Consider the following 13,535-nt stretch of genomic DNA (forward strand, 5'->3'; position numbering starts at 1 on the left):
CCGCACGCCCCGTACAACTCCTCTTCCTCCTCTCCCCCGTCTCCTCTTCCCCGCAGTTTTTCCCACCCCGCCCGAATCCTCTTCCCATTCCCCCACTCAACTCCCCCATTTGAGAGCAACGACGGGTCCTGGACGGAGCAGAGGTGATTCCATGACGTAGCAGAGGAGAGGCGGCGGCGGAAGTGTCGCGGGGACTCGTAGCCGTCGCTGGAGCTCAAGCAACCGGAGCGTCATCGCCGGAGCCTTCACCGCGCAGAGGTAACGGTGCTTCGCTTGGTCTCAATCTGCCTCCCCTCCCTCGTTTCTTCTGCTTCGAATCCATTGAGATTCGAGTGGATTACGGAGCGCTCGAGTGCTCCCCGTCGGCGAGGAGTCGCCGGTGTGCCATTAGGCCAGCATTAGCAAGTTTCGTTGTCGCGGCGGTGGGAAGTCACGCCGGTGAGGCCTGCCCGTTCCGTGCCGATTCATTCCCCGTTTTCTTCATCTAATGGCCTCGTAGGCAGTGGTTCGCTGTTTTTAGGGGCGGTGTTATGATTGAAATCCAGGCCTGAGATTTTGGCAAGAACCCTAGATTTGCATTGCCATGTGGAATGTGCATTTCGGCTGTAGGTTAATGGCAGTTGGTTGTTTCATGAAACTCACTTAGTTGCCATGTTGTTATGTGCAAATAGGTCAACTTGAATCTACTGGCTTAGCTACAATTTGCCACACTGTTTAGTTAGTAGATGGCAACTATCTCTTTAACCCAAACTGTCAGTTTTTCGCCATGTTTCTGCAGTGATACAGGGGCAATTGGCTACTGTGATTTTAAGTAGATGGCAACTGTCTCTTTACCCCAAGATATTATTTGCCATGTCTTTATTTAGTGCTTCTTTGGCAGCTGCCTATTGTGCTTAGGATCATATGGCAACTCTCATTTTACCCTAAGATATTATTTGCCATGCATTTCAAGCGTTACATGGCAATTTGCCTACTTATTTTAGTTTGCAGGTGGCAACTCCCTTTGTTACCTAGTATATTATTTGTCTTGCTTTTGTAGTGTTACATGGCAATTGTCTACTGTATTTTAGTTAGCAGGTGGCAACTCCCTCTTTTACACCAAGATTTTTTTTGCCATGTCTTTTGTAGGCTGAACCTCAATTGTGTTGTTTGCCATCAGGCATTGTATGTTCATGGCATTTCTGTTCTTTTCTAGCGTGTCTGTTTTGTTGCAGTTCTGTTTTCCTAACAGATGGCAACTTAATAGGTGATTTCAGTACATTAACTGCCATGGTGTTTGTCAGGACATGGCAAATAATAAAAGATACCCACCTTTTGTGGTTGCCATTCTGTTTTTTGTAACATATGGCAACTATGTAGTTCATTTTCATTTTAAACTAGTTGATGCGGTGTTCGCCGACACATGGCAACTGGTATCTGAACATTGCCATCACTATACTTTTGCCGTTCTGTTTACCTACCAGAATGGCAACTGCATGTTTGTCTGTGTGTGTATTGGTGGCAAGTCAATCTTTGTCCCAAGTTAAATTAGTTGCCATGGTGTTTGTCGGCATACAACAACATGATATTGAGCATGTTTATTTACTTTGTTGCCATTCTGTTTCCCTAACAGATGGCCACTCAATATCTGATTACAGTACATTAGTTGCCATGGGGTTTGTCAGTACATTGCAAATAATAACATATACCCACCCTTTGTGGTTGCCATTCTGTTTTTGTAACTTATGGCAACTATGTAGTTCATTTTTGCAAAGGTTCATACTTAAGCCTTGTTTGTCATCTTTTGAACCATGGCATTTTCACTGCGATGATGAAAATTATCAATTGCCAGACTTTTTGCTGGTGCTCACGGCAAATGTACCCTATTTTATGAGTACCCACTAATGTGTATTTGTTGTCTGTTACAGCATAATGGTTCGCATCCGTCAGGACGACGATGACGATGACTTTGTGGACCCAACCCCACGGAACGTTGTGGCTGGTGCCAATAAGCATGCGAAGGAGGTTGGTTTTTCATTGTTTGTGTCTAAAGTTGAACCTCTTGCATGCATGGCAATTGTAGCTGTTATTTCATCATGGCAAATGTAGTTATGCTTGCATGGCAACTGCAAGTAAGCAGTTATGGCAACTACACATTTTTATCAGTAATGGAAACTACAATTGCCACATAATGGCAGTATCCCTGCAAGTATGATGGCAACTGCAGTTACCACAACATGGCAACTGTAATTATGCATACATGGCAACTTCTTATAACCAGTGATGGCAACTGAAACATGATCAATGATGGAAACTGCAGTTGCCACATGATGGCAAGAGCAGTGAAACATGATGGCAAATGTAGTTACCACAACATGGCAAATGTAGGTACCACATCATGGCAACTGAATTTGCCATTGCTTGGCAACTGCTAGACCATCACCACATGGCAATTCATTCTGAATACACAAGTTATTTTTGTCCCTTGACCATTCATGTGGCAGTTGTTTTTGCCTTGGGATGGAAAATGCATTCATTAACCATTTACTTTCTCATTTTTTATTCTAACCTGCATAATACGTTGATGGCAGGTCTCCCATTGTTAGTTGTTGCCATGCGCTACACGCAGTTGCTGCAAATGTCATTTTTTAGTAAGTTTCCCTGTTTCATAATATGATGTTCTTTCTTCATACTTCACCTTGATTTGCATTCTCTCTCGTCCGATGTTGTTGTCCTGATTGTGAGGCACTTGCATTTACTCCTGGCGCAGTTTGCCATGTTTACTAGTATTACCCATGTTTTTTGGCTAGGCGGCGCTAGGATTTCCCATGGCAATTTGGGAAACACGAGCAGGGAGGTAGGGGAAGGAGTCGATTTGGAGGTGGGAGATCGAAGACGGGTTAAGCGAGGTTTAGGGTGGGGCGGGTGGCGACTCTCTCGCGGTGGGACCCACACCAGTTTTGTGGGGATGGAGGAGCGTGTGGGCCGGGAGGTGGGACGCCGGACGTGCGGGCCGCGAGGTGGGACGCCGGACGTGCGGTGGTTATCCGTTTTGCCCGCACATAGGTGTGCGGGCTGTCTCGCGTAGATACCACACGGGATGTGCGGCAAGACCCCCTCAACGCCCGCACGTGTGGCAGTTATCGTCGTCCATAAATAAAGGGCGACGCTACGCGTCCGCGGACTGATTTTTTGATTTTATCCGTCGCATCGACGACCGTTGGATACCCGACCTGATAGCCGCCCGATCTACTATCCGCGCCCCGCATGCCTACTAGTTATTTCCCGCAACAACCGCTCTGTTGCAGAAACATTAGCACTCTTGCTCCCGGCCCCCGATAGATCTACACCCCTCACGGTTTCACAACAAGAGCATTTCCTGCAACAATGCTCTTGTTGCAAGATCTGGTCTTCTCTAATTTCCTGCAATAATGCTCTTGTTTCCTCAAGCTCCATCTAGCAAATCCCATCAACAATCTTTGATGAGCTCTTGTTTCTGAAACACTAGCTCTGTTCCACTCTGAATCATGAACACCTGCGTGAAAAAACAATAGCTCTGTTTCGGAAACAATAGCTCTGTTTCAGAAACGGCTCCGGCAACTCCGGCTAAGCTGCGATGCACTAGCGGATGTTGCGACAACGGCGGAGCGGGAGGCGGGGCCGCTGTTGTGCTTCTCAACTGCGCTTGAAGCAACAATAGATGCAGAAGCAGAAGGGGCAGGCTGGGAGCACGTGGGACAGAGTTGCAGCAAGCATCAACAGCCGTGGTAGACGGCTGATGGGGCGAGGTCTTTGGTTGAGTGCGGGGGCAGCGGGTACACGAGAGAGAGGAGAGGAAGAGATGAGGATGAAAATTCTCGGTGGAGATGATGGATAAGATTGGTACATGGGGAGTGGGACGGGACCACCGGGGCACGTGGCGGACACCAAAGGCGGCTGATGGAGCGGTGGGAATCAGCCGGTTGAATAGGATCGTTTCCCATAAATATAAGGAAAATGATGGGGATCATCGACGGATAACGACGTGCGCCTCGGCCGCCTCTTTGGCCGTTGGATCTGATTTTTATTAAACTAGCACACATGTCCGTGCGTTGCAACGGGGAAAAAAATATCATGCTCCCAATCCAGTAAGTATGGCTCAAAACTCACAAAGTTCCACATCATCTATTTGAACACGAAGTGGAACTCGTATTGCTGCTTATCATCTTCCCCGTCTGGATCAAAACTCTCAAATGTCCACGTCATCATCTATTTCAAAACATATGGCTGCTTATCCTCTTTCCTGCACCTCCATGAGCCAAACCAGGGACTCTCAAAAATAATTTGAGTTATCAAAGAATACAATCGGTCTGGACTGTGGACCCCTTTGTCTTGTTTTGTTTTTGACACATGCATCATGTCTAGAGCCCTTGAACACACGACCATGCATGCTCTAGTTACAATTTTAACACATTTGTCTGAAAAAAATATTTGGCACATCATGTGATGTTCCTTTGTCTCGTGTTGTATTTAATTATTGGATTACAGGTAGCCGCCGTTAGTCTTGAGTCGCGAGTAGCCCTGGACCCCGAGCATGTGGTGCCGGGCATCATGCAGAGAAGCTTGCATCTAGAGCCATCGAGTCGTTAGTTATTTGACACATCATGCAACACACACTAATCTTCTTTTATCAGCTCATTGTTTTCTCCCAAGGCGGCTGGTGGCAATTGAGTTGATAATGTATAAGTGGTGGCAATCGGTTTAACTCAGCGAGGTGGGACTATTGACAAAAGAAGGCACATAATCTATTTTTTATTAGCTAATAATAATATATAATGCCCGAGGCACAGGGTGTAGTCGTGCATAGAGGGGGAGGCGGAACGGGGACAGATTGTTTTCTTGTTTTTTTGCCAGGCGTGGAGAAAAAGAAATTGTCCATTAGGGGTAAAGAATTGCGGTGGGTGTAAGTGCATCTAGTGCCACCCCTAGTTGGTTTTGGAGTATTGACGACAAACTTGGTTGAGGGACTAATGTGTTTGTGAGAATTGCAGGATAACACAGGTAGTAGTCCCTTATTGATTCGGTTTACTTACCAGAGATGACCCCAAAAAATGTGTGAAGACACTGAAGACAATGGTGGTTCGTGAAGACATTCACGATAAAGATTATGACATGTGAAGACATTCACTTGAAGACTATAGAGTGCGAAGACATAGTTGTTTCGTAGTTTCCTTTTCTTCTTTATTGAGTCATAGGAACCACCGTACTGTTAAGTGGGGTCCAAGTGATCAAAGTCAGAGTGACTGATGTGATGCTCAACCAAAATCCTATGTTTTTGAGCGAAGACAATGAGAGTAAATCTTATCCAGAGCTGGATGAGTCAGCTTTACTTGTAGCCCAAGTCAAGCTGCCGCGTGTGTTTGAAATCCGACTGTTGGACACGTGTCGGTTCCTTAGTGACCCAGGGTCATTTCGGACATATTAGGTCGGGTTGCCTCCTGGCTATGAATAGCCCACCCCCTACACCATAAATTGATGGCTGCTCAGAGTTAGTACACGGCTTTTGTCGTTTGAGATCAACCCACCTCCGAAGCCTTTGAGAGAGAGATCCTTGCGAGGACAAAGCCCAAAACACCCAGAGCCAAAGAGTGTTAGGCATCACTGAAGTCTTTCTGTCTGCGTGACCTGAAGACTTGTTACACTTAGGACTGTGAATCCTCCAGCCGGTTAGGCGTCGTGTTCTGAGCATCCAAGAGCCATTGTGGATTGCCGGTGAACGAAGTCTGTGAAGGTTTGGAAGTCTACCTTGAAGACTTACCAGAGTGATTTGGCGAGGACTGGGTGTCCTTAGCTCAAGGGGAATAAGGTGAAGACACAGTCTTCTGAGTTCAATCTCAGCCTCCCTAACCAGGCGTACAGTTGTCACAGCAACTGGAACTGGTCTACCAAATCCTTGTCTTCACCAAGCAACTGGTTCTATCCCCCACTTCCCTTTACTTTACTGGTTGTCTTGGTGAAGTCATTGCTTGCCTGTCTGATCTGATTGACTTCACTGTGTGAAGACTATTACCTGTTTGGCTTCATACTGTCTTCCATTCTGATCCATATATAGTACCTAGCTGCTGATAGTCTTCGTACTTTCACTATATTGCTTACTTAACTATGGCTTGTCTAGTGTAGTCTATCTTCCACTGCATATCAATAGGTTCATTTCATCTGTTTGTCTTCAAAGACCTCGTGTTTTGAAGACTTTCACAAAAATCGCCTATTCACCCCCCTCTAGTCGATAACTAGCACTTTCAATTGGTATCAGAGCAAGGTGCTCCCTTGTTCTGTGTGATTCGGTTTAACCACCTGGAGTTTTAGCTATGTCGACTGCAGGGATAATCAAGGTGTCCGCTGCGTGCCCAGTCTTCGATGGCACTGATTACCCCTACTGGAAGAGTAAGATGCGCATGCATCTTGAAGCCATTGACGTCGACCTCTGGTATGTCGTCAAGACAGGCGTTCCCAAGGTCGGTGAAGGTGTCACCGCTACTGATGTCAAGAGGTTCGCTCAACTGGACTCGACAGCTAAGAACATCATTTGTGGTCATCTGACCAAAGGACAGTATGGCCGTGTGAGTGCACTGGAAACTGCGAAGCTAATCTGGGACTGGCTGTCCAAGGTCAATGAAGGCGTCTCAACTCAGAGAGACTAGAGGATTGATGTTCCTCTTCAACCGCTTCAAAAGAAACGATAATGAGAATGTCCAGCTCACATTTGACCGCCTCACTGATATCACAAATGAGCTTCGCGCTCTTGGCGCCACTGAGATCACCAAGCACGAAATCGTCAAGAAGCTCCTGAGATCACTTGACAGCTCATTTGACACCCTGGCCCTGATGATACAAGAACGTCCTGACTTCAAAGATCTCGATCCGTCTTACATACTTGAGAGGCTCAACACACATGAGTTCCAGCTATCTGAGAAAAGAGACATCTATGGCCCCAACTATGGCAGAACCCGTGCTTTGAAGGCAAAGGTTGTTTCCTCATCTGAAGAAGAATCTGACTGCAGTTCTGAGGATCCTGAAGACATTGGAAAGGAGCTAGCTATGCTCGTGAAGAAGTTCCAGAAGTTCTCCAAAAAGAATCGCTTCGGAAAGTCATCAAGATCCAGCTCAAGAAATGATGAGGCTTGCACTCGTGACCACAAGAAGAAAACATGCCACAAATGCAAGAAGCCAGGCCACTACATCTCTAAGTGTCCTCAATGGGACAAGGAATATAAGAAGAAGAAGAAGAAGAAGAAGAAGAAGAGCAAGGAATATGATTCAGACAACAAGAAGAAGAAGAAATCCTCAAAGTCTTCTTCAAAGTTTTCTTCAAATTCTTCGTCTCACAAGAAGAGCTCATCCAGCAAGGCTCGTGCATTTGTTGGCAAGGAGATGGATTCAGAGGAGGAGTCTGCTTCTGAGGAGGCAGAGGTGGAGTCTGAGGAGGAGTCTGATTCAGGCATGGCAAGCCTTGCTCTAGTTTCAGCATTCGTCGCCAAGTCCATCTTCAACACTGAAGACAATGCTCACGTCGCCAACGCTGAAGCCGATGATGAGGACGATTCTGCTCCGTCCTACTGTTTCATGGCACGAGGTGCCAAGGTAAACTCACGCGATGCTTATTTTGAAACATCCAATGAAGATGACTCTGAGTGCGAATCCAAACCTAGCTACAAGACTCTTGCTAAAATTGCAACTGAACAACAAATTGCTATGGAACATATTCAAAAGTTGCTAGACAAAAGTGATGACCTGTTGGACGCGGAAATGAATCGAACTCAGTCCTTAATTGAAGACATTAAAAATCTTCACGTTAAGTACGAGGAACTTGAAAGTCGTCATGAAACACTCTCAGCTACTCATGAAAAGCTTTCCTATGATTATCTTCAAAGGAAGCAAGAACTTGAGAATTTGAGGGCGTCTCATGAAGATCTTCAAAAGGAGAACGATTCACTCCGCGCTCAACAGATCAGTTACGCTTAGGAAGACTTTGTGCCACCATGTTTAAAATGTCTTGAGCGTGATAATGCTATGTCTGTTGCTGAATGTTCTACTGCTGCTAGTGTTGCAATATCTTCAACTGCTGATGTGGTGACTAACCCCTCTTATGAGGATACCACTACCATTGTTGATGAAAATGCTAGGTTGAAGACATGGCTTGAAACAGGCATGTACAAAAGTCTCAAAGGGCATCAGACACTATGTGATGTCCTCAAGAAACAGATTCTGAACCGAAACCCTAGGAAAGAGGGTGTTGGGTTCGAGAGGAAAATGAATATTGATGGTTCTTACTGGAAGCCTGAGCAGTACCCCAAAACCAAATGCGTTGCTACAAAGGGCCCTTTGTGGACCCATCCACCTTATCTGGCTTCACTTGTGTTAACCCCATTATCATTGATGAATCCTTTGACGCAAACTATAAGCTGTTTAAGAATCAGAATGGTGAAGTGTTTGCCAGGTTTATTGGTACTAACTGTAGGAATGGACCACCTTTGAAGAAGATCTGGGTGCCCAAAAGTCGTCTTGAGAAGCTTCCCGTGAATGTCATCATGACACCACCTGGGAAGAAGACAAACCCCAGACCAAAGGCTTCATATGGTCCAAAGGCTTCATACAGACAGAGGACCTCACAAGGTCACCCTAACGCCAATCTTTTGCACGGAAAGCATACTCAGACTTATGAATATGAGCGTGCTTCTTCAAACCGCTATGTTCATAAAACCAAGAACTTTTCTGCCTATTCTTATGAGTATTATTCACCTCCTGCAAGGCTATTTGCTAGGGATCCAAAGCCAAAGTTCTCAGATGCTGCACTTAGACTCATTGCTTCTAAGCCACCCCTGAAGATGTGGTTGGTTAAGAAGAATTAACTTTATTTTGCAAGGAAAGGTCTCCGGCCGGAAATCAAAAGCTTCAGGCACTAATGCTGGGGACCTAAAACATCTTGTGGGACGCAAGATAAAGTGCCAAAATAGTCTTACTATGTATTTCGTCCCAGGATTTCTTGACAATCATCCTATCTGCCCTAACAAGGATCTGAACTTTGATAGTATGCTTGTTCGTCAAATGTTTATGCTTCACACTTCTCTTTGTGAAGCCTATCCCCCAAACTGCACTATAGGGTACGGCTCCGAAGGCTACTGAGTGGATTATGGACAGTGGATGCACTAACCACATGACTAGTGATCGAAGTCTTCTTATGGATTCAACCCTACGTCCATCTGACAAAAGTCACATCACTTTTGCTGACACTGGTAAAAGCAAGGTATTAGGCCTAGGTAGAGTTGCAATCTCAAAGGATCAACACATGGATAAAGTGATGCTTGTTGAATCCCTTGGTTTCAACTTAATGTCTGTCTCAATGCTTTGTGATCTGAACATGATTGTGATATTTGGAAAATATCGTTGCCTTGTGCTTATGGAATCTGACAAATCTCTAGTCTTCGAAGGGTATCGAAGAGACGATCTGTATATGGTAGATTTCTCCGCAGGACCACAGCTTGCCATATGTCTTCTAGCAAAAGCTTCAGAGTGCTGGCTCTGGCATCAGAGGCTAGGGCATGCGGGCATGAGGAACTTGCACACTCTCATGAAGAAGAAGCATGTCATTGGCATCGAGGGCGTCAAGTTCAAGAAGGATCATCTGTGTGGTGCCTGTGAAGCTGGAAAGATGACTAGGGCCAAGCATCCCTCGAAGACAATCATGACAACAACACGTCCCTTCGAGCTGCTTCACATGGACTTATTTGGCCCTACTCACTACTCTACCCTTACTACCACTGCATGCCTCCATGGCTTCGTCATTGTTGATGATTACTCAGGATATACATGGGTGCACATAATTATCTACAAGACTGAAGTGCAACATGTCTTCAGACGATTCGCCAATCGTGCCATGACCAACTATGGCATCAAGATCAAGCACATCAGAAGTGACAACGGCATAGAATTCAAGAACACCGGCCTCGACTATCTTGATACATTGGGCATCACACATGAGTTCTCTGCTCCATACACACCTCAGCAGAATGGCAGCGTGGAGCGCAAGAACAGAACCCTCATTGAGATGGCACGTACGATGCTTGATGAGTACAAGACTCCAAGGTAATTCTGGCCTGAAGCCATTGATACTGCTTGCCACATCATCAACTATGTTTATCTTCACAAGTTCCTAAAGAAGACATCATATGAGCTCCTGACTGGTAAGAAGCCAAATGTCAGCTATTTCAGAGTCTTTGGTGCTTTGTGCTGGATCAAGGATCTGCATCACACATCAAAATTTGCACCGAAAGCACATGAAGATTTTATGCTTGGTTACGGAAAGGATTCGCACTCGTACAGAGTCTTCAACCTCTTTCACTACAACGTGGTTGAAACTGTGGATGTGCGGTTCGATGAGACTAATGGCTCACAAAGAGAGCACCTGCCAAATGTGCTAGATGAAGCTACACCAAGTGAATCTATCAAGCTAATGGGTACTGGAGAAATCATACCTACAGAGGAACTGACTGAAGAGGAAATCATCATTTCTGCACCTAATCAGCATGAAGACACTGCTCAGCATGAAGCCAATGCTGAAGATGAAGACAATGATCAGCATGGGAAAAATCTTCGTCCAATACATCCTCGCGTTGCAAATGAAGTCCAGATTGAGAAGATAATCGATAGCATCAATGCACCTGGTCCACTCACTCGTTCAAGAGCAACACAACTAGCAAAATTCCATGGGCATTTTGCATTTGTCTCTATATCTGAACCCAAGAAAGTTGATGAAGCCTTCATGGAACCTGAATGGATTCAAGCTATGCAAGAAGAGCTGCAACAGTTTGAGCTGAATAATGTATGGGAGCTAGTAAAGCGTCCTGATCCTCGCAAGCACAATATCATCGGCACCAAATGGATCTATTGCAACAGACAAGATGAGCATGGTCAAGTTGTCAAAAACAAGGCTCGTCTCGTTGCTCAAGGTTACACACAAGTTGAAGGGATTGAGTTTGGTGAAACCTTTGCTCCTGTGGCTAGGCTTGAAGCCATTCGCATACTGCTAGCCTATGCCAACCACCACAACATTCTTCTGTACCAAATAGATGTAAAGAGTGCCTTCCTCAATGGCAAAATTGAAGAAGAAGTGTATGAGGCACAACCACCTGTTTTTGAAGACCCAAAGCGTCCTGACATGGTATACAAGCTCAACAAGGCACTGTATGGCCTCAAACAAGCACCTCGCGCTTGGTATGACACACTCAAAGACTTCCTGAAGAGCAAAGGCTTCAAACCTGGTTCTCTAGATCCCACTCTCTTCACGAAGACATATGATGGTGAACTATTTGTGTGCCAAATCTATGTGGATGACATTATCTTCGGCTGCACTGACAAGAGATACGGTGATGAGTTTGGGCATATGATGCAAGAGCAATATCAGATGTCCATGATGGGTGAGCTGAAGTTCTTCCTTGGTCTTAAAATTCGTCAGCAGAGAAATGGCATCTTCATATCACAAGAGAAGTACCTCAAAGATTGCCTGAAGAAGTTTGGAATGCAAGACTGCAAAGGGTACACGACGCCAATGCCAACCAAAGGCCAATTGGGCCCCGACGACAATGGCAAAGAGTTCGATCAAAAGGTATACCGCTCCATGATTGGTTCTTTACTCTACTTATGTGCATCTAGGCCTGATATAATGCTTAGCGTTTGCATGTGTGCCCGATTCCGAGCGGCACCAAAGGAATCGCATCACTTAGCCGTGAAGCGAATTCTTAGATATTTGGCTCACACCCCAACACTAGGATTATGGTATCCAAAGGGCTCAGAGTTTGATCTAGTTGGATTCTCATATGCTGATTATGTTGGTGACAAGGTTGATCGCAAGTCCACATCAGGCACATGTCACTTTCTTGGACGATCTCTTGTCTGTTGGTCTTCAAAGAAGCAGAACTGTGTATCACTCTTCACTGCTGAATCAGAATACATTGCTGCTGGATCTTGCTGCGCTTAGCTTCTATGGATGAAGCAAACTCTCAAGGACTATGGCATCAACATGAAGCATGTACCACTCTACTGCGACAATGAAAGCGCCATCAAGATTGCTCACAACCCAGTTCAGCACTCGAAGACAAAGCACATTCAAATCCGCCATCATTTTCTCAGGGATCATGTGTTGAAGGAAGACATTGATATCGTATACGTCAACACTCAAGAGCAATTGGAAGATATCTTCACAAAGCCCTTGGATGATAAAAGGTTTTGCAAGTTGCGGTGTGAGCTAAATATCTTAGAATCCTCGAATGTCCTGTGAAATGACACACATCCTAACGCTTATGCATGTTGATGACTTAGATGTGCAACACACGATGTAACGTATATCTTCAGACTTACCCTCTAAGTATGAATACATTAATATGGAATTTGACTTTGGAGCACCACGATAATTGTGCGCCATGTCTGGGTCTAATACTTCGTATACGGTGGGTAACACCACCACCAAACTTTCTCGAAGATTTTCATTTGGCGTTATGATTGCATTATCTTCATATTTGGTTTGTCTTCAACATTAATTTGACTTCAGAGTTTAGCTTCGCAATGTTGATTTGGTCTTTTCTAGTACATCTATATATATGTGTGTGTGTTCTATCCTCTACAACATTCACTTATAGCTATGTCTTCAAACTTTCCATTTTCTAAACTAAGTGAATGTGGTCGGACCCTAACCCCTTCTATGCTTCTTCCTCAAATTATGTCTGTCTAGTCATATGCATTCTGTTGACACGTGTCGAATGTCTTCACTGCGTCCTTGTCAGCTGAAGATACAGAGACACACATTTAAAACTATTTTAATGCTATATCTCTTTTACCTGAATATCAAAGAAGCCGGAACGACCACCCGACAAACCAGGCGCGTGTGGGAACATGGAACAACTCTCAATGAGTTGCATGCATGCCATGTGAACGGCCAGGGCACCAACGTAATTGTGTTGCACAACCCTTCACCTTATAAATACACACCCGCGCGGTCATTATCTCCTCTTCCACCTCGCCATCTCGCTCAAACCCTAGCGCCACCGCTAGCTCGAGTCAACGCTAGAGATGAAGAGCTTAGTTGCCGCGACCTCTTCGACACCGTCCTCATGCCGGCCGCGGACCTCGTCTTCTCCGCCGCCACCGTAGGTGTCTTCCGTCGCCAAGTTAGGGCATGGGAGATTGGAATGCTCGGCATCCGTTCTGCCCCGTCTAGAAGTTCTTCAAGTGGTAAATAAAACTCGCTTTTTACCGCTTTTTCGATCTGTCAAATCCGACCACTTCACGCAAAAGTGGTTTCTGCACTTCCAAATCTAGATCTTTCTGTTTCTGAATCTCATATCTTGCAAAGTATATTCACTTATGCTTCACAACTAGTTAGATTCCTCACTTGTACTTATTCTTGGATTCCTACAAATCTGGAACCAACTCACTTCAAATAAATGAATGTCTTCAAACTGATTTATCTTCAAAATCTTCTGAGAATGCATATGATCTCTTCCCTTCCCTCGCATCTCTAATGT

The sequence above is a fragment of the Aegilops tauschii genome, chromosome 4, assembly GCF_002575655.3.
Source record: "Aegilops tauschii subsp. strangulata cultivar AL8/78 chromosome 4, Aet v6.0, whole genome shotgun sequence".
Lineage (NCBI taxonomy): Eukaryota > Viridiplantae > Streptophyta > Magnoliopsida > Poales > Poaceae > Aegilops > Aegilops tauschii.